The sequence below is a fragment of the Chiroxiphia lanceolata genome, chromosome 2, assembly GCF_009829145.1.
Source record: "Chiroxiphia lanceolata isolate bChiLan1 chromosome 2, bChiLan1.pri, whole genome shotgun sequence".
Classification (NCBI taxonomy): domain Eukaryota; kingdom Metazoa; phylum Chordata; class Aves; order Passeriformes; family Pipridae; genus Chiroxiphia; species Chiroxiphia lanceolata.
This window is the reverse complement of record NC_045638.1, coordinates 120,384,066-120,403,895: the sequence shown is the minus strand read 5'-3', so window position 1 is coordinate 120,403,895 and position 19,830 is coordinate 120,384,066. Positions and strand designations below refer to the sequence as shown.

Below are 19,830 nucleotides of genomic sequence, written 5' to 3'. Positions count from 1 at the left end.
ATGGATTCAGGCATTGCTGACAGTATCCCAGGGCTACCTGGCCCTGCTGGACATGGAGCTCTCTCATGGGCTGTAATTGGGTGATAAAAGTGGGGCTCCAAGTGCCAAAGAAGGGTGGGATTGGGATTAAGAAATGAGCAGTGATGGTGCAATTGGCTGTTTGCTCTGGAATGTGACTGTAAGAGCTGCAGGAGTGCAAGGGGTGTGTTCCAGTCCCCAGCATTTGGGTTGCACATGTCCTGGTCAGACACAGGTCCAACTTCCTCAGTCCTTAACACAGTCGGGGGAGAATTAAGGACTGGCACTGTTAAGGTGATTGGTGTGACAGGGGTCAGACTGGGAAAACATTGGGTGATTCCTGAGTTTGTCTGTTTGCCAAAGTCACCCAAACCTGTGCTAGGAAGAGATGGAGTGGAAAAGTTGAGGCAGCAATGAAAAGGAAAACTGGGGCTATTGGCACTGTAATTGCTGAAACTAAATGTGTCCAAGCAGCAGCTCTTGTTGTGCAGGGAATAACTCCTGTCAGCAGCAAGGGCCCGACTGAAGTGGCAGCTGCAGTTGTTCCTGTGGTGTGGGCCAGTGGAATTGCAGGAGAGTGGAAGAGGCAGAAGCTGTAGGTATTACCCCTACTGTGGGATCTCTCCTGGTAAGGCCAAACCAGTATCCTTTAAAATCAGAATGCCAGCTTGGATTGGTTGCAGTAAGAGCTGAATTTGCTCCTCCTGGTTTGCTTGTAGGACGTGAATGCAAGAACCTGCCAAGAAAACCAATGGCCAAGGGGATTGATGAGTGCAGGACCTGAGAGAACCCCCTGAAATGACAACCTGGAGTAGTTTGCAGTCTTAGATTGAAAAGATGGCCTTTGCTGCATCTCCTGGAGCGAGGAAAGCCAAGAAACCTTTGCTTTTGCAGGAGAAAATGGGGGAAGCGGGAAGGAAGAAGAGAAGCCCCGTGACTCCTCCCTGAGCCCCAGACAGCCCAGGAACTGCCTCCCTGGGAATGGTGGCACGGGCTGGACTCTGGATTGCTCCCTCTGGATGTGTGGTAAGACTGTGATGCCAACTTTTAAAAACAGAGCCTGTAAGGATTTGCTGCCCTGGCTAGATGGTGCAAGGGCAGCCTTTAAGCAGCTGAAGCATTCCCTGAGGAGAGCTCTGGGTCTGCCAGATGTCTCAGAACTGTTGGCAGCATCTTTGGTGGGGAGGGCAAAGAAAGGACAAGGTGTGCAGTGACCCCCCTGAGAAGGGGCTTGGAGTTCATGGCATCCCTGATGGTGACCTCTGTGGGCTGTTCCCCCTGTAGGGCAGGTGATAGTCCCAGCTACAGGGATGGGTAAAATGGTTAAAAGGGAGCCCCAAAAGCTGGAAATGCTGCGGGAGGCTCTTGGCCAAGAGAGTTTGCTGAGTTCCCCCTGACAGAAGGACAGTGGTAGCTTTTGAGTGCTAGGAGATCCTTTAATAGGTAGCCTTGAGTGTGTCCTTGTTGCCCCAGTAGGCCTTGTCCAACTCCCCATCTTCCAGGAGATACACATGTTAAAGTTGAAACTGCTCTTCCTAATCCTTTGGTGGCTTGAGGCTCTCCCCTGCAGGACCTCCAGGAACTCCTGGTGCCGCCTGGGCCGATGGATTGGACGCCCCAGCCCCTCCGTTCCTGCCCAGCCACTGGGGCCATGTCGAGTGGTGGCACTGCCAGCCCTGCAGGTGAAGGGGAAAGGGCCTTTGCAGGTCTTGGGGATCCCATTTACAGCAGGTAAAGTTGCAGAACGAGGACGTGGGGTCTGTTATTCTTGAGTTAGGAAAGCTCCTTTTGCTTGGTGAGCAGAACAAAGTGGATCCTTCAGAGCTCCCATCCGTGTTTGTGTCTCAGCCTGTGTTATGATTCAGGGCTGTCAGTTGTCACTGAGGAGTCAAACTCTGCTTTAAATAAGGAGACACTGACCTGATGGCCCAGTGTCAAGAGAAAATGGGGAATGATGTTGAGATGTAACAAGAGCTAATCCTTTTTGCAGTGGGATGGAACCTGGAAACTGCCCAGAGCTGAGCCAAGGGATTTCAAGGGACCAAGCAAGGGAGGTGAAGAAAGAAGGAAGAAGGGAACTGAGGCAGCAGCCAAGCAGCACCAAGTTGCTGTGTCAGCAGGTGAGTTGTGTTGAGGTTCCTCAGGCAGGCACTGAGGACTTGGAGGGCTCCAGACAGAGCAGACCTGGGAAGGCCCTCGGTGAAGCTCCTTGGAAACCTTATGAGGGTAGGTGTGTATGGTGATAAGTGTTGGGAAATGTCCTGAATGTGGAACAGGAATGCAGGGAAGCAAAATGAATCCTCCTGTAATGCTGCCATATCAGCTGCAGTGGAGACACCTCCGTGTGCCCTTTGGGAGTTGATTGCCAGTGCACTTGGTGGGCTGGAATGATTCAAGAGCACAGTAATAGAAGATTGCCTGGCTTCTAAAACTCACCAGCTGAGTCTTAGAGGTTCTTCTAGGAAATTTTATGTGGCATCTGAACCCCTAGTATGGACTTGTGAGTTCAGTTGGCAAGAGATTGTCCAGGGAACAGGAATCTTTCTCAGTGCCAGAAGTTGCACTTGATGAACTTACCGTGTGAGTTGATGCCCTTGGCAGGAGAGGTGCTCAGCAAGGAGGCTCTTTGCTCCTAGGCAGGAAGCAAGACCAGTGCCCTTCCTCCCCAAGGCCCAGCCCAGCAGGGCTGGCAGGAGCTGCTGGTGTGGCTGCTCTTTGGGTTCTCAGCTGTGCCCGTGGGGTGGTGACATCATGTTCCTGCCTGTGCTCCAGGGCAGCCAAAAGCCCCAGCCCAGCCCCTGGGCCTCTTTGGGAACCTGAGCTGTTGCAGCCCTGGGGATGGCTTTGGTTTCCTTCTCTCCTCAGAGTAAAACTGTATGGGGGAGTCTGTGATCTCCCTGATTCTTGTATCACAACTGAAACGTGGAAGAAAGTTGACCTTGTGTAATGTCCCCGCTGACTTGGCCGGGTTGAACCCACAGGGCCAGATTGTTGTAGTGTGCAGGTTATTGTTTGTGTCTGAGCAGTTTGGGGTTTATTTGCCAAGGGAGGCTGTGGAATGTTATGGTGTTTTTGTCCCAATATTTGGAGGCAGTGCCCTGGATTAGTTGATTTCTGCCTGGCTCCCTGATGTCTGAGTTCTGAGGTGTACCAAGAACTGGTAGTTTTTGCAGTGGGATGTACCCTAGAAACTGCCTGGAGCTGAGCCAAGGAACTGAAAGGGACTGAACAAGCAAAGTAAAGAAAGAATGAAGAAGGGAACTGAGGCAACTGTCAAGCAGCACCAAGCTCCTCTACAACCAGGTGAGTTGTCTTGAAGTTGATAAGGTGGTCACTGAGAACTTGGGGGCTGCAGGCACAGGTGAGCACCAGAGACCCCTGATGGAGAGACCTTATAAAGGTTTGTGTATATGGGAACAGGTGTTGGGAGTGTCCTGAATATGGAACAGGAATGCAGGGAAGGAAAATGAACCCTCCTGTAATGCTGCCCCCTCCCACGAGCTGCAGTGGAGGCACCTCCGTGTGCCCTTTGGGAGCGGATTGCCAGGACACCCGGCGGGCTGGGATCATGGCAGGGTGTTGTAAGCAAGGAATGCCTGGCTTGTAAAACTCACCAGCTGAGCCTTAGAGGCTTCTTTGCAGAGCTGAGTTGAGGCAGCAGAATTGGCCCCCAGGAGGGACTCTGTGCCTGCTCTCCCGTGGCTCCAAGGGATCTCTGGGCCTTCACGCCGGCACCGAGATTTTCTCGGGAAGGGCCTCAGATCCCCGGACCAGTCTGGGACACAGGCAAGATCCCCCTGCCTTTAGAAATGAGGCCTTCTTGGGGCTTCCTGCCCGTCCACGGTGCTGGGTTCCCAAGAAGGCCTCTTGAAATGCCTTTTGGGCTGTGCATTGAAGCCTTGGCAGCAAATTGGGCCCCTGGAGGGACAGTGCTGTTGGTGCCCCCCGGGCTGGGGCACCCCGAGGACTCCAGCGCGCACCGAAAGGATTATTCGGGGAGATCCTCGGGGTGCCCGGCCCTGGGGAGCTCAAAGCAAGGTCCCTGCAATGGATTCAGGCATTGCTGACAGTATCCCAGGGCTACCTGGCCCTGCTGGACATGGAGCTCTCTCATGGGCTGTAATTGGGTGATAAAAGTGGGGCTCCAAGTGCCAAAGAAGGGTGGGATTGGGATTAAGAAATGAGCAGTGATGGTGCAATTGGCTGTTTGCTCTGGAATGTGACTGTAAGAGCTGCAGGAGTGCAAGGGGTGTGTTCCAGTCCCCAGCATTTGGTTTGCACATGTCCTGGTCAGACACAGGTCCAACTTCCTCAGTCCTTAACACAGTAGAGGGAGAATTAAGGGCTGGCACTGTTAAGGTGTTTGGTGTGACAGGGCTCAGACTGGGAAAACATTGGGTGATTCCTGAGTTTGTCTATTTGGCAAACTCACCCAAACCTGTACTAGGAAGAGATGGAGTGGAAAAGTTGAGGCAGCAATGAAATGGAAAACTGGGGCTATTGACACTGTAATTGCTGAAACTAAATGTGTCCAAGCAGCAGCTCTTGTTGTGCAGGGAATAACTCCTGTCAGCAGCAAGGGCCTGACTGAAGTGGCAGCTGCAGTTGTTCCTGTGGTGTGGGCCAGTGGAATTCCAAGAAAATGGACAAGGGCAGAACCTGTAAGAATTACCCCTAAGCCCGAGTCTCTACTGGTAAGGCAAACCCAGTATCCTTTAAAATTAGGAAGCCAATCTGCCTTGGTTCCAGTAACAGCTAAATTTGCTAATCATGGTTTGATAGTAGAATGGGAATGCAAGGACCTGTAAAGAAAGGAAGGGGCAAGGTGATTGATTCCTGGGAGCAGGGGCTGGCAGACAGTGGCACTGGATGTTTGGTTGTGGTTGGGAATGAGCAGCTTGACGTCCCCAGGGTTGTCTGTGCTGGGGGTGGGTTTGGGTCCTGTGTGGCCACAGGTCTGTGCAGCAGCTGGAGCCTGGTCAGGTTTGGGGGCTGTGGTGTGCCAGGCTCCTGAGTGTGTTGTGCCTGTTTCCTTTCAGTGTCCCAGTGTCCCTGCTTGGCTGTTTGTTGCCCTGCAGGCAGAAGAGCCCAGGCCTGAGCTGGCTGAGTGTTGGTGTGACCCACAGTGGGTGTCCCCTGCCCTCGGGACAGTCCCCAGAGCTCCCTTTGGCATCCCCTGGTGAAGGGTGGGAGCTGCCCAGAGCCAGCAGCATCCAGCTGGAGGATCCAGGAGGATGCAGCTGATGTTGCCTGGGAGGTAAGAGGTGGGGGTGCAGGAGCTGGCAGGGGTGTTTGCAGGCAGAGGGAGGGCAGGAGCAGGAGAATTGCAGCTACCAGCAGCTGGGTCAGTGCTGGATGGAGTCGGGGCTGGGAAAGGGCCCTGAGTGTCGGGGCAGGGGAGAGCCCAGGGTGGCCCTGGGAGCCCTGGGGCTGTGAACCAGTGCAGTGGGCAAAGGAATGGGCACTGGAGAGCTGGGCAAACAGCTGGGGGAGTTGCAGGGAGAACCAGGAGACTGGAATCCAGGAGCAGCAGCTCCTTGTGTGTGTGTGTGTAGAAGCAGGTGTACTGCAGCCCCGAGTGAGGTGGGAAATGAACCTCAGGAGGCTGGGAACGAGTCCCCCAAACTGGTTAAAGTGGGATGGACTCTTCCCAAGAGTCTGAAAAGCTTTTTTTGTTGTTGTTTGTTTTGCTTTATCAGTTGAAAACTGAAGTGATTTTCAAGGTGTTAGCACACCTGTGTCAAAGACACCTCCTGTGTCTTTGGTGAGGTGTTGACTCAGTACCTTTCTTGGAGCTGCTGTTGGATGAAGAGGTGCCCCCAGTTCACTCCTAAGGTCCTGGTTTTCTTCCCTGCTTCTCCCAGCATGTCCAGGAGATGGAATTCCAGTGCTACAGTCTAGGTGGGTCGTGGTGCTCCCTAAAGGAACCTTTGTGCCTTCAGAACAAGTTCAGTTGCCACTGGAGCTGTTGGAGAAGTGGAGCATTGGCAGTGAGAGGTGGGGAATGATGTTGTTCTGGCACAGACGAAATGAACAGTGATGGTACAATTGGCTGTTTTCTCTTCAATGTAACTGTGAGAGCTCCAGGAGTGCAAGGTGGGAAAAATGGTTAAAAGAGAGCCACAAGAGCTGGAAATATTCCTGGAGGCTCTTGGCCAAGAGAGTTTGCTGAGTTCCCCCTGACAGAAGGACAGTGGTAGCTTTTGAGTGCTAGGAGATCCTTTGAATAGGTAGCCTTGAGTGTGTCCTTGTTGTGTCCTTGTTGCCCCAGTAGGCCTTGTCCAACTCCCCATCTTCCAGGAGATACACATGTTAAAGTTGAAACTGCTCTTCCTAATCCTTTGTTGGCTTGAGGCTCTCCCCTGCAGGACCTCCAGGAACTCCTGGTGCCGCCTGGGCCGATGGATTGGACGCCCCAGCCCCTCCGTTCCTGCCCAGCCACTGGGGCCGTGTCGAGTGGTGGCACTGCCAGCCCTGCAGGTGAAGGGGAAAGGGCCTTTGCAGGTCTTGGGGATCCCATTTACAGCAGGTAAAGTTGCAGAACGAGGACGTGGGGTCTGTTATTCTTGAGTTAGGAAAGCTCCTTTTGCTTGGTGAGCAGAACAAAGTGGATCCTTCAGAGTTCCCATCCGTGTTTGTGTCTCAGCCTGTGTTATGATTCAGGGCTGTCAGTTGTTGTCACTGAGGAGTCAAACTCTGCTTTAAATAAGGAGACACTGGCCTGATGGCCCAGTGTCACGGAAAAAGGGGGAATGATGTCTGAGTGTGGAGATGTAACAAGAGCTGATCCTTTTTGCAGTGGGATGGAGCCTGGAAACTGCCCAGAGCTGAGCCAAGGGATTTCAAGGGACCAAGCAAGGGAGGTGAAGAAAGAAGGAAGAAGGGAACTGAGGCAGCAGCCAAGCAGCACCAAGTTGCTGTGTCAGCAGGTGAGTTGTGTTGAGGTTCCTCAGGCAGGCACTGAGGACTTGGAGGGCTCCAGACAGAGCAGACCTGGGAAGGCCCTCGGTGAAGCTCCTTGGAAACCTTATGAGGGTAGGTGTGTATGGTGATAAGTGTTGGGAAATGTCCTGAATGTGGACCAGGAATGCAGGGAAGGAAAATGAACCCTCCTGTAATGCTGCCCCCTCCCATGAGCTGCAGTGGAGGCACCTCCGTGTGCCCTTTGGGAGCGGATTGCCAGGACACCCGGCGGGCTGGGATCATGGCAGGGTGTTGTAAGCAAGGAATGCCTGGCTTGTAAAACTCACCAGCTGAGCCTTAGAGGCTTCTTTGCAGAGCTGAGTTGAGGCAGCAGAATTGGCCCCCAGGAGGGACTCTGTGCCTGCTCTCCCGTGGCTCCAAGGGATCTCTGGGCCTTCACGCCGGCACCGAGATTTTCTCGGGAAGGGCCTCAGATCCCCGGACCAGTCTGGGACACAGGCAAGATCCCCCTGCCTTTAGAAATGAGGCCTTCTTGGGGCTTCCTGCCCGTCCACGGTGCTGGGTTCCCAAGAAGGCCTCTTGAAATGCCTTTTGGGCTGTGCATTGAAGCCTTGGCAGCAAATTGGGCCCCTGGAGGGACAGTGCTGTTGGTGCCCCCCGGGCTGGGGCACCCCGAGGACTCCAGCGCGCACCGAAAGGATTATTCGGGGAGATCCTCGGGGTGCCCGGCCCTGGGGAGCTCAAAGCAAGGTCCCTGCAATGGATTCAGGCATTGCTGACAGTATCCCAGGGCTACCTGGCCCTGCTGGACATGGAGCTCTCTCATGGGCTGTAATTGGGTGATAAAAGTGGGGCTCCAAGTGCCAAAGAAGGGTGGGATTGGGATTAAGAAATGAGCAGTGATGGTGCAATTGGCTGTTTTCTCTGGAATGTGACTGTAAGAGCTGCAGGAGTGCAAGGGGTGTGTTCCAGTCCCCAGCATTTGGTTTGCACATGTCCTGGTCAGACACAGGTCCAACTTCCTCAGTCCTTAACAGAGTAGAGGGAGAATTAAGGACTGGCACTGTTAAGGTGATTGGTGTGACAGGGGTCAGACTGGGAAAACATTGGCTGATTCCTGAGTTTGTCTGTTTACCAGACTCACCCAAGGCTGTGCTAGGAAGAGATGGAGTGGAGTCTCTGATCTCCTGGGCAGTTGTTCTGCATGACCTAGGAGTCTCTGGGGTTAGACTGGGCTGTGCAGACAGGGAGCAGTTTGTCCTGTGGAGTTGGGTTGGGTTTGTTCAGGATGCCTTGGGAGGCAGGGCTGGAGAGGCTCCTCTGTTGGCTGTAGTGGTGGAAGGCTGTAGCAGGAGGGCTGGAGCCCTTGGACCTCCTGCTCCCCCCGTGAGCCCCGACAGGACCGTGCCCTTGGCAATGGAGGGCCCCCCATTGCTGAGTCAGCGGTTCCGGGGGCCAGGAGGGATGGGATCAGGATGCCGAGCTCCACCCAGGGCCAGGGCTGCAGATGTGCAACCAGGGAAAGAACTGAAAGCAGAGGGAGATGGAGGCCAAGCTCCAGCACGGGGATGGGGGAGAAAAGACCCTGCTCCTCAGGTGGAGCTTTGAATTCCCTGAAAAAATGGATCCTGTCAGACGGTTCAGCCCTTGTGGGTGCTGGAGCAGAGGCCTCTGTAATTTATGGTCACCCTGAAAGGGTGCAAGGACAGCAAGTTTTGAGTGCAGGATGAGGTGGCAAACAAAGTGAAGTGGACCAGAGAACAGCTGAGGATAAAACTGGCCCTGTGCCAGAGCAGCCTCGTGCAGTGCTTGTTGGTCCTGTGCAGTGCTTGTTGGTGTCCCTGAGTGTCCCATTGCAGTGGATGTTTCCAAGGGTGCCTTGTGCTGGGAACACTGGGGGCAGTTCCCTTTCCCTGGGCAAGGCAGGCAGGGCATGTTTACCCCCCCCTCGAGGGTGGCTCCACAGTCCCACCCTCTGCCCTGGGAGCCTGGCAGAACACCTGGACCCACTGTCCTTGCCAGAGAGGGGACAAGGGATGGTTGGAGGGGTGAGGGAATGGGTCAGGGAGTACAAGCACCATTAGAGTGAGTAGTGCAGCACATGGAAAGGAAGGGGGGCAGTTAATCCACACAAAATTCAAGCACCTGCCCAACCTGTGATATTTTTAGGAACTCAGAGGTGTTGTGGTCCCCAGGAAGTGTTGCCCAGGACTAGGCAGGAGACTTCAGGCTTTGTCACCCCCAGAGCGAGGTGGAAGCCCAGCAGTCGATTGGTTTGTTTGGCTTTTGGTGACAACAAGGTCCTCCTTTGGGACCAATCCTTGGCCTGGGCCATGAAGTCCCAGGACAGATCTGTGAGTTTGAGTGGGAAATGAGCAGCAGGGAGGGTTGGAAACAGCTCAGGGAGCAATTCAACAGGCTCCAGACCTGTGGCCAATCCGAGCCAGAGAGGGGGAACTAAAGGTTCCTGCCAATGGTAATGGTGCCAGTTGGAGCCTCTGGCAGAAGGAGGGTGGGAAGGAGGTGCCTTTAGGATTTGGGAATAGGAAGTTACTGGAAGCCAGACCGAGGTAGCACCCGTTGGAGAAGCGGCTCTGAGTCTGTTCTTGGGCTTTAGTGGAAACTCCACAAATGCTAAGAGGGCCTGAAATCCCCGTAAGGCCGTGGGTAAAAAGCTCCTCCAGGATGCACAGGCCAGGCCACGCTCAGGAAGGCAGGATCATGACATGGAAAGGGTGTATCCAAGCCAGAGCCAGAGCCAGAGCAGGGGCCGGGGCAGGAGCGAGGCCTCGTGAGGGAGTTGCCAACGGCCCTGTGGTTGAAGCAACAAGTGTAGATCCCCTGGACAGTGAGCACGGATCACTGGGCAAATGGGGAAAAGCCCCAGAGCAAGTGCTGGGAGAAGAGAGGGAGCATGCATGGCTCACTGCTGGGTCAGCCGCATCTGTCAGTGGGAAGCACTTTTGGAAAGCAGGAGCTTATAACCCGTGCCAGAGGGAGTTCGAAGTCACGCTGGGGAGAGGCAAAAGTAGTGCATGTGCTGAATGAGATGCCCTACCTGTGGGAATATGTTCCTGTGAATAAATGTTAGTGGAGGGAATGATATTGCCATGTTTTAGCTTGATATCTTACAGAACCTGTGGATCCTGGCTGTCCTCACACCCCTTGTGGTCCCTCTGGGCGATGCTGTTGGCCTGGGCAGTTCCCTGGAAAAGGTGCCTGGGTCGGGTGACTTGGTTCGATTTGGATGGAGATGGAAAAGCAGCTCCAAAACAGGACCCCAGGACCAGGTGACCTGGGAAGCAAATGGCCCTTGCCCAGGGGTCAGTCTCCCTTTGTGCCCAGGGGGACTCTATGGCAGGGCCGGGGTGTGTCGGGCTCATTGTGCGGGCGGCTGGTGGTGCCCTCAGTGGGATTGGATGGATGGGATTCCATGGGCTGGGGGCACTGGGGCCAGGCAATGCTGTACTTTCCCTTGCGGGGTCCGGGGGGTCTCCCTGGCATCGTTGTCCCCCTGTGTGAACGGTGCCAGTCACTGCCACAGTGCCACAGCAGCAGTGCCCTCCCCTGGGCTCTGCCTGCTGGGCTGTTCTGGGGAAGTGCTGCCAAAAGAGCAAAGGGAGCAGCTTGGGCAGGGGAGGGGACAGTTGGGCATCATCCTCCCGAGGCCAGTATTGATCAGGGTGGTAATTTATGAGCTGAGTGCACATGCCAGAGTGTGTATACTGTAATACAAAGAAATGAGGCACAGAACGACTTAATGAGAACCAGTGAACTGATCTGCAGGACTGCATTCACATCCTGGATTGCAAAAAATAACTGGATTTTGTCCCCTGAATTGCTGCAGTGCACTTACTGATATCGTGCTGGAAGAATAACACACTTCAGTGTAAGTAAACCAGGGATTTTTGAATGTTAGAGCGAATTATTGCCCTGCAAATTTGAAATAAGACTTGACTTGATCACCATATGCAAACAGTAAATATAGGGGTCAATTAGTGACCTTTGGGCATCAGGTAGAACAAGTCACTGCTCCCCACTGGTGGGACATATTTACAGGATTCTCACCATCTGCTACCACGTTTTTGAACACTTTAATCCATCCCCTGATCACAGTAATTATCCTGATTTTATGAACAAAATGGAGTTGTTGTCTATGGGATCCATTCAAGGAGTTGTTTCCCAGGCGTCTCTGTCCTGACAAGAGATCAAAGGCCCAAAGGGAAAGGATGAGAAGTTCCCTGAGAATTGAGCCCCGGGGCTGCTGCCCTTGAGGAGCAGGGTAAGGACTGTGTGTGCCCAGGGGCCACAATTCTGTCTCTGGGGGCAATCAGCACGTGATGCCTTGCTCATTTCCTTTTGTATCCCCTAAATCTGTATTTGATGTGTTGGATTGGGTTTGTTCAAACTGCTCCTATTAGTCCATGACTAAGGAGGAGTTGTTTCCCTGAGTGCCCCGCCTGTCAGCCAAACACCAGGCCCAAAGGATCCTGGCAAGTGCAGACCTGGAAGAGTCAGGAATACTCAAAAATGCCCCAGTTCGCGTGAAGCTCAACTATGTAAAACATTTATGAAGCTAAAATTCCCCAGCATTGAGCTGTTGGGTCCCAAAGAATATTGGAGGGAGAGGCAGAGAATCCCACTGCTGCTGGGGCTGAACTGTCTGCAGGGAGGGGGCAGGACTTGGCCCTGATGCCTGAGTGCTCTCCAGCCCCCCAGGATCGATCCCAACTGCCCGCCCCTGGCTCCATCCCTTGAGAAGAGGGTGTTCCTGCAGGTCCAGCTGCTGTGGTGGTGGTCCTGGGGGCACCTCCTGCCCTGACCTGCTGTGACTGTGTTTGTGTTGCAGCTCAATAAAGTCCCTTTCAGTGGTGATTGTGTCGTTTCGGTGTTAGTTCCTCTTCCCCTGCCCCAGTGGCTGCATCACTGGCTTGGGCCTAAATGAACTCTTCCCCTGTAGCAGTTCCCTGCTGCTCTCACAGAAGGGGAGCTGAGGCCCCTGAGCCAAGGGCAAAAGGATCCATCCAAGCCAGGCCAGTGCTCACCCCCTGCCTTCCTCCAGCCTCCCCTGTTTCCAGTTCCCATCCCTCCTGGACACACAGCCTGTTCCCAAACAACCCCTGTTCCTGTTCCCTCTCTGTGTCTCCTCTCACAACTCCCCTCTTCTGATCTCCAGCTGCCAAGGCCCCTGGTTTTTAAGGGGCATTCCTGGGCTGCTGCCCCCCCATTCTGTATAAATGAAGTGCCAAGAGCCCCAAGTGCAGAGAGGGCTGCAGGGAATCAGTGTCTGCCTGTGTTCCTGCAGTTCTCCTTCCTGTTCTCCCTGGGCTGCAGAGACCTGCCTGCCCTGGTTTGTTGGAGCAGAGGGATGGCATTAAATTTGTGCAGAAGGGATGTTCACGGACACTCATTTTCTGACAGGCAGGGCCCTTTTCCTTCTGCCTTTCCCAGGTTTTTCCAAGGGCTGCCCAGCCCGGGGATCCGTGTGCTGGGACAGTGATTGGCAGGAGGAAGGGGAGCCTTGGCCTCGCCTGCCCAGCTCAGGTGGGTGGCACAGAATGGGGGTGGCCTGGCAAGGCATGAACATATTTCTGAGTCCTGGAGTGCCTTGAAACCTTTCCCTGTCAGGTTTCTCTCCCTCATTTCCTGGGCTCCAGCATCCCAGGTGTCTCTTCCTTTGCCCAAAGTCCAATGGCAGAGGATTGACTAACTCCCAAGGGGGATTTGGAATGAAGAAGGTTCTGTTCCAGTGGGGCAAGGAATGCAGTAAGAAAAATGAGCCTCCTTTTATTGCCTGAAGTAGAGAGGAATAAAAATGCTGGAAAAGGCCACGTTTCATTTGTCGTCCCCCCTGGATTTTTCATGGCTAAAACTCTCTAGTGAGCAATTGAAGAGAAGGGTGAGGGGCAGGAGCCTTGGACTTGCCCAGTGCACTTAATTGCCTTGTTCTCCTCTCTTCCAGGCCAGGACCAAGCCCTGAATGCAGCCCAGCTCTGCCAAGTGCCCTGGGCTGTGAGCAGCCCAAGGCAAGAGGCTGCAGCCCCGCCGGCCGGCGCTGGGGGCTCCTGGTGCTGCCCGTGGGCTGGGGTAAGTCACAGGGACACGTTTCTCTCCTCCTGGGGTTGGCATTTGCTCCCTGGGCACTGGAGGTGTAAGGAAGTGTAAGGAGTAGCAGGGAAGGGCAGTGTTTCCAAACTGTGTGAATGTTGCCCCCAGGTTTGGGCTGGAGCAGCGATGGGGGTGGTTGGGTTTGGCCTGGGCCAGTCGGGGTCAGCCATAAACGACCCACCAGCCCCTGAACCCTCACTGGACACGTCCAGCCCCTCAAGTCATTAATTTTCAACAGAGGACAAAGTATTGGTAATTGCTTCTAATCTCTGGAGAATTTCCTTTGGAATGATCAACCAGAGAGTGTATCAGTGCAAAGCACCTTTTTGGGTCTTTGGTTTGTTTTGGTTTGTAATTTCCTCTCTGGCTTCAATGAGTTTGGTGTTCTCCTGTTAAGGAAGCAACCTGTTTTGATCTTGAAATTTGGGGTGGTTTGGTTTGTGTAGGGTTTTTTCCCCCCACTGACTCGGGCCTTCCGTGCGTAGTCCGTGTTGTCCCACAGGACTGCTTTGGTTCTGGGTCAGAGAGAGAGAAGGGAAGTGGCTTTTCCTCATCTTGGATGTTTCCAAGCAGAAGTGGGGCGTCGTCCTGCCCCTCCCCAAAGCACTGCAGGCACCTGGGAGTAGCTCAGGGCTGGCCCAGTTCTCTGAGACAGAGCCATGGGGGAGAGGTTTAAGTGTTAATCACGTCTCTGGTGTCACTTGGTTGCAAAGATTGGGTCCTACAGTCCCAGAGTGTTAAGGAAAACAAGGAACTTCTGTTCTTCCTGGCAAACCTTCTGCTATTGCTTGGGCAGTGTTTGGGTTCTGTTGTCTGAGTCCCTGTCCAGGATCTTTCTAAGAGAACCTGTTAGAAATTTAGAGGTAGGATTGGAATTTGGATCTGTTGCCTACCAAACTCCCCCCAAATCCTGATGGACTGAGTGCTGTCAGCCCAGGTTATTTCTTAACATTGTGTGGCTTTCCCTCAGCTGTGGGTGAGGAATTGTGCAAGCAAGGCCTGTGTGTCCGTGTGGCAGGGCTGGGACAAGGACTCGTGCAGGGACCCAGCTGGCACTGGAGCTGCTGCCATTCTGAGCCACTGCCAAGGGGTGGGTAGAGACCATCTGGGAGGCTGTTGCCAGCATTCCATTGGGAGCTGGATCTCCCTCCGGCTGCAGCAGCCAGGGGAGGGTTCTTCCTTGTGCAGCCCAGCGGCTTCTGCTCAGCCTGGCCCAGAGTGGGGCTGGGGCAGGTTCTCCAGGGAGCTGGAGCCAGCCCTGAACGGGGCTCTGGAGAGCAGGGAGCTGCAGGGACTGAGGTTTGCAAAGCTGGGCTGAAGCTTGTCAAAGCAGCAGAACATTGTCATTCTCGTGGGTTTGTGGAGCCCGTGTTGGTGCCCAGGAGAACTGGGTCAGACTGGGTGTTGTGGTCCGAGAGCTGCAGCCCTAAATGTGGCAGGCTGTGTGTGCTGGCAGTGAAGTGCTATCCCCAGAGGCTGATGGTTTCTGTCTCCAGGGATGCCCAGGACGCTGCTAATGCCCAGGGATCTGCTCTGGGTCCAGGCTGTCCGTGCTGGAGGGCCCTGGTGGCTGCAGTCCCTGAGCCCGCAGAGACAGAGAGAGCCCCGGCCCGAGTGGCCTTTGGCCCCTTGTCCTGAATTTGGGGTGAGCCTGGGAGCGTGTGGAGGGTGAGAATGAGGGCTGTGCTCCCAATGCATCATCCCTGGGAAGATCCTGTTGTTCCAGAGCGCTGGGGACAGTTTGGGCTTGGCAGCTTCAGAGCTGGATTGGAGCAGTCCCTGGAAAGAATCAGGAGAGTGGAGGTTTGTCCCAGTGGTGCTTTCACACCCCACTGGACAGTCTGGGCTTTGTGGTTGAGGTTGTCCTGTATTTGCTCTGCAGATAGTGGGCCCTTCCCAATTCAGCCCAGCAGATCCCAAGGGCTCTGACAAGAATATTTGTTCTTTCCTTCCCTTTGGGATAACTTCATCTCCAAACTGCCATGAGCAATTCCTGAATTTCTGCTGGAGAAAACCAAGTGTCAGAGGCAGTTTGCCAAGGAGCCCAGAAGTGTCTTTGGAGCAGAGAGAGCTGCCAGCTGCGTGTGCCTGTCCCCAGCCTGGCACTGCCCACAGGGACACACTGGGCACTGACCATGAGAGGGAACAAAACCACTGCCTGCCACAGGGTTTGTCCTGGGCCAGTCAGGCCTTGGGCAGGAATTGGACTGGGCAACTCCATCAGCTGCTCTTCCTTCCCCCACAAAGCACCATCCCCTGGGCATTAATGACGTGCCCTGTGCCCACCCCTCACTGTTCACCCAACTCAAACCAAAGCAAGGCTTGCTTTGCTTTCAACAACTTAAAATAACTTGGAAACCAAAGAAATCACTTTTTTCTTCCTTTTTTTCTTTTAGATGCTGGAATTGCCTCTCTGGGTGTGTGCTGAGCTCTGGCTGCAGGGGACTGTCAGGCCTTGGTGGCTGTGAGTTCCTGTTCTTCTCCCTGGGAAACTGGAAAGAGTTATTCATTGGATTGCAGAAACGTTTTCTGAAACCTGTCCCCTTCTTTGTGCCTTTTGCTGACACATCTTCTCTTTCTACCTTTGCACGTACAGCTGTTCCCTGATGTCGATTCCCTGGCCTGAATTCCTCGCAGCTCCCAGCTGGGGAAACCTGGGAGAACATGGCAGGGACAGAGGTGACATTGGTAGCTGCCAACTTGGGGTAATTTCGAGGGGACACAGCAACTGTTTGTGTAGGAAAAGGTGAGGTGCTGCAGAGGGGAGGGAGGTGCATTTTGGAGGGGTCCCACTGAGGGGGGAGTGGAGAGCCTGGGGCTGGAGTGTGAGTTATTAAACAGGGAACAAGAGAAGGATGCTTTGGAGGGAAACACTCAGGGAATGTGTAGGGATGGAATGGAAATTTGGGGTGTCCGGAAGAGCAAATGGGTGATGTAGAGGAAGGGAAATGTTGGGGGTAAGACTTGATCTCATCTGTAGAGAACAGAATGACCATTTAGAGGTCAAGTGAGGCAGTTAGTGGTGGGCAGGTAGGGAAAATTGCTGTTTGTAAAATTTCAGGTCACCTGTAGCAGAGAGGATGTACCTCCTGATGGACACTGAGGCAGTGGGCAGTGGGCAGGAGGGGAAACCTTTGGGGGTAAAACTTGAGGGAACGTCCAGGGCAGAGACTGAATATTTTGAAGGATAAATGAGGTACTCAATGGTGGACAGCTGGGGAGTGTTTTAGGGTAAACTTGGGTTAGCCCACAGAGTAGAGAATGAACCTGTATTTGTACAGAGGAGCTGATTACATGTGGGTAGGTAAGGAGAATTGTGGGAGTAAAATCTGCGCAATCTGTAGCAGAGAGAATGAATACCTTGGGGTAAAGTGAGGCAGTCAGTGTTGGGCAGGGAGGGAAAATTTGTGTTTGTAAAATTTAGGTCACGTGGAGCAGACAATGTACATCCTGAGGAAAACTGGGGTAATCAGTTGTGGACTCGTAGGGAAAATTGGGGGGGGAAATATCTGAGGTAATCTGCATGGTAGGGAATGAATATTGAGAGATGAACATGAGGTGATCAGCTGTGGAGAGGTAGGGAGAATTGTGGGGGTCAAATCTGTGGCAATGTGCAGCAGAGGGAAGGAACATTTTGGAATAAAGTGAGGCAGTCAGTAGGGGAGAGGCAGAGAAATTTCTGAGGGTCAAACTTGGGCAAATCTGCAGGGCAGAGAATGAATAGCTGGAGGTCCAAAAGAGGTAATCAGGAGTGTGCAGGTAGGGAAGCGTTTGGGGGTTAAAAAGAAGATAATCTCTAGGGATAGAATGACTCTTTTGTGTTCAGAAAGAGGTAATCAGGAGTGGGCTGGAAGGGGAAACTTTGGGGGTTAAAAAGGAGGTTCATTCTCTCCAGGGCAGGGAATGAACACATTGAGGTAACCTGAGGTAACGAGTGGGGACAGACCCAGAAAACTGTGGGTGTTAAACTTCAGGGAATGTGCTGGGAAGAGAAGGAATGTGTTGAGGTAACCCGAGGGTCTCTGCAGTGGCCAAGTAGGGAACATGTTGGGCTGAGCCCTGAGCTGCTCCTCTGTGGGGCGGCTGCAGCGAGGCCGAGCCCTGGCCCTGATTTGCCAGCCATGGGCAGGGGGCTCTGTGCCAGCCGGGGGAGCAGCGGGGCCCCCGTGGCTGAGAGGGCAGGGGGGCTGTGGAGCTGCCCCGGGGGGAGCGGGGGGTCCTTTCCTGGGCCGCCTCCAGCCCCCCTCGATCCCCGGGGCTGCGCTGCCCCCCAAGGCTGTTTGGGGCAGAGAGTGCTGCCAGCTGCGTGTGCCTGTCCCCAGCCTGGCACTGCCCACAGGGACACACTGGGCACTGACCATGAGAGGGAACAAAACCACTGCCTGCCACAGGGTTTGTCCTGGGCCAGTCAGGCCTTGGGCAGCAATTGGACTGGGCAACTCCATCAGCTGCTCTTCCTTCCCCCACAAAGCACCATCCCCTGGGCATTAATGACGTGCCCTGTGCCCACTCCTCACTGTTCACCCAACTCAAACCAAAGCAAGGCTTGCTTTGCTTTCAACAACTTAAGATAACTTGGAAACCAAAGAAATCACTTTTTTCTTCCTTTTTTTCTTTTAGATGCTGGAATTGCCTCTCTGGGTGTGTGCTGAGCTCTGGCTGCAGGGGACTGTCAGGCCTTGGTGGCTGCGAGTTCCTGTTCTTCTCCCTGGGAAACCGGAAAGAGTTATTCGTTGGATTGCAGAAATGTTTTCTGAAACCTGTCCCCTTCTTTGTGCCTTTTGCTGACACATCTTCTCTTTCTGCCTTTCAATTTACAGCGTCCTTGCAGCTCCCAGCCAGGAAAACCTGGGATAACTGAGGAGGGAGAGAGATGAAGTTTTCATCTGCAAACATGAGGTAATTTCTAGGGGATACAGCAACTGTTTTTTAGGAAAGTGTGTTTAACCACATTGGCCCTAGTTGTGTTTGCACCAGCTGGGGCCAGAGGTGCAAGGCAATCCAAAGCAAATCCTGCTCAGCCTCCAAATCTCAGGGGAAGTTCTTCAAACTGCTCATTGAGGGCCTAAGGATACATTGAAATGGAACCAAGAGCACTACTAAGTTTCCTGGGAATCCCAGTATTGTTGGCCTAGAATTTTTAACAGGTTTTTAAATTTTTTATGATAAAAATTGCTTTCTTCCTTTAACGGAGTCCCTTGGTAGGATTTGGGGTTTCTTTGCATTCTGAATCCCTCCCAGTGGCCCTGCCCCTGGTCAGGAGCTGGCAGGACAAACAGAGTCAGAGCTCCTGGCAGGCACAGGGGCTTTCCCCCAGAGTGGATCCAACTGCTGCCCCCCAGCCTGGCCAGGCGGGATCTGCTTTGGCTCCCGGCTTCTGCCAGAGACAGAATGTGTTCCCTTGATTGGAATGAGGATCCCGTAGCTTCATCTCCTGGAGGTTCCCTGGGCAGCTGATCCACCCTGCCCCGTGTCCTGCTCTCAGTTCCTGCCCAGCCACAGCCAACTGTGCCAAGGGCACGAGCACTGACAGCCTGGAGAGGGAATGGGGGACTGGCTTGTGTACAATTCACCTAGAAGGCCAAACGAGGGGATTGTTGGAGTCTCTGGCTCCTTGGGGAACCTGCTGGGAGTAGAGAAGCACAGCCCCACATCTCCAGCTGTGGGTGGAGTCATGGAACAACGTAAACCAGGACAAACCGATCCCCCAAAATGAACCGTGGGAGAGCAGGACCAAACAAGGATCACTGTCCCTGTGGAAAGGCAAAAGGAATTGGTTGGGACTTGGATTGTCCCCTTGGGAGATGGAGGTTGCTGGGAGGCAGGGAATGCCCTCCCTCAGGCTGCCAAGATCTCTCAGTGCAGCGGCTTTGGCCGACAGGGCAGCACAAAGATTGTTCTCTGCCCGGGGCCCAGGTTTGGGTTCCGGTCTCAGCTTTGCAGGTTTAGATGAGTTCTACCTACAGCCCACAATTCCCTGCCGAATTCCTGCTGGAACAGCCTCCCAGTGCCTCCTGGAGCCCGGATCTTCCCCTGCAGAGCTGCCGCTCTAAGGCCACGTTTGCCAGGGAGCAGCGGCGGTTCCAGGTTTGCTCAGCGGGATCGGGACAAGGACAGGTTGATGTTGCACAGACTTTGCTGTTTCTAACCCTCCTCCCCCGGCCCCGCAGGTGTCCCTGGGGGGACTTGAGCGAGTTCCCTGGAATTGGGCCGATTCTCCGCCCCGGGCCGGGCTCCAGGGGATGTGTTCGCCCAGGAGAAGGCGGGGGCCGGACGCGCTCCCGGCCCGGGGCGAGGCAGCCCCTGGGCACAGGCGAGGACGTCTCTCCGGCCGGGAAGCCGCTGTCCCTTCGGAGCCTCGGGAGCGGCCCCGGCGAGTTCTTTTCCCGAGGAAAGGGATGCGCATCCCTGCCTTCGGGGCACCTCGGCTCCGACCCACCTGTTCAAGCTGTCCCTGGGTTGTGCAGTTACGGTTGGGTCCCCGAAAAACTGCGAATTGCATCCAAGCCCAACGTTCTCCAAGCACCCCCTTTTCTTTTCAGGCAGCTCCGAGGGCTCTGGCTCGGGATTTAATGCCGCTGAGGGCAGATTGCCCTGGTTTTAAGGCTGCTGCTGGCCTCCGGCTGGAAGGGCAGGGATTTGGGGTGGGCGGGACACACGTGGGGGGCCCGTGGGAGCTCTGGGAGGTCGGCGCGGGGAATGGCTCCCGTGCTGCTCTGCAGCCCCGCCGTGCCGACACTGCCGAGTGCCAGCTGGATTCTTTGGGTCCTTCGGGGCTGG

At 54.3% G+C, this 19,830-nt stretch overlaps 1 long non-coding RNA gene across 1 annotated transcript; it reads left to right on the top strand.

Annotated features, from left to right (window-relative positions):
* Nucleotides 1–10,815: 10,815 nt before the first annotated feature.
* LOC116782262 lies at nt 10,816–15,631 on the top strand. Its single transcript, XR_004355184.1, has 3 exons — nt 10,816–10,831; nt 12,905–13,029; nt 15,447–15,631. It is a non-coding gene; the product is annotated as an uncharacterized LOC116782262 (long non-coding RNA).
* The last annotated feature ends 4,199 nt before the right edge of the window (nt 15,632–19,830 follow it).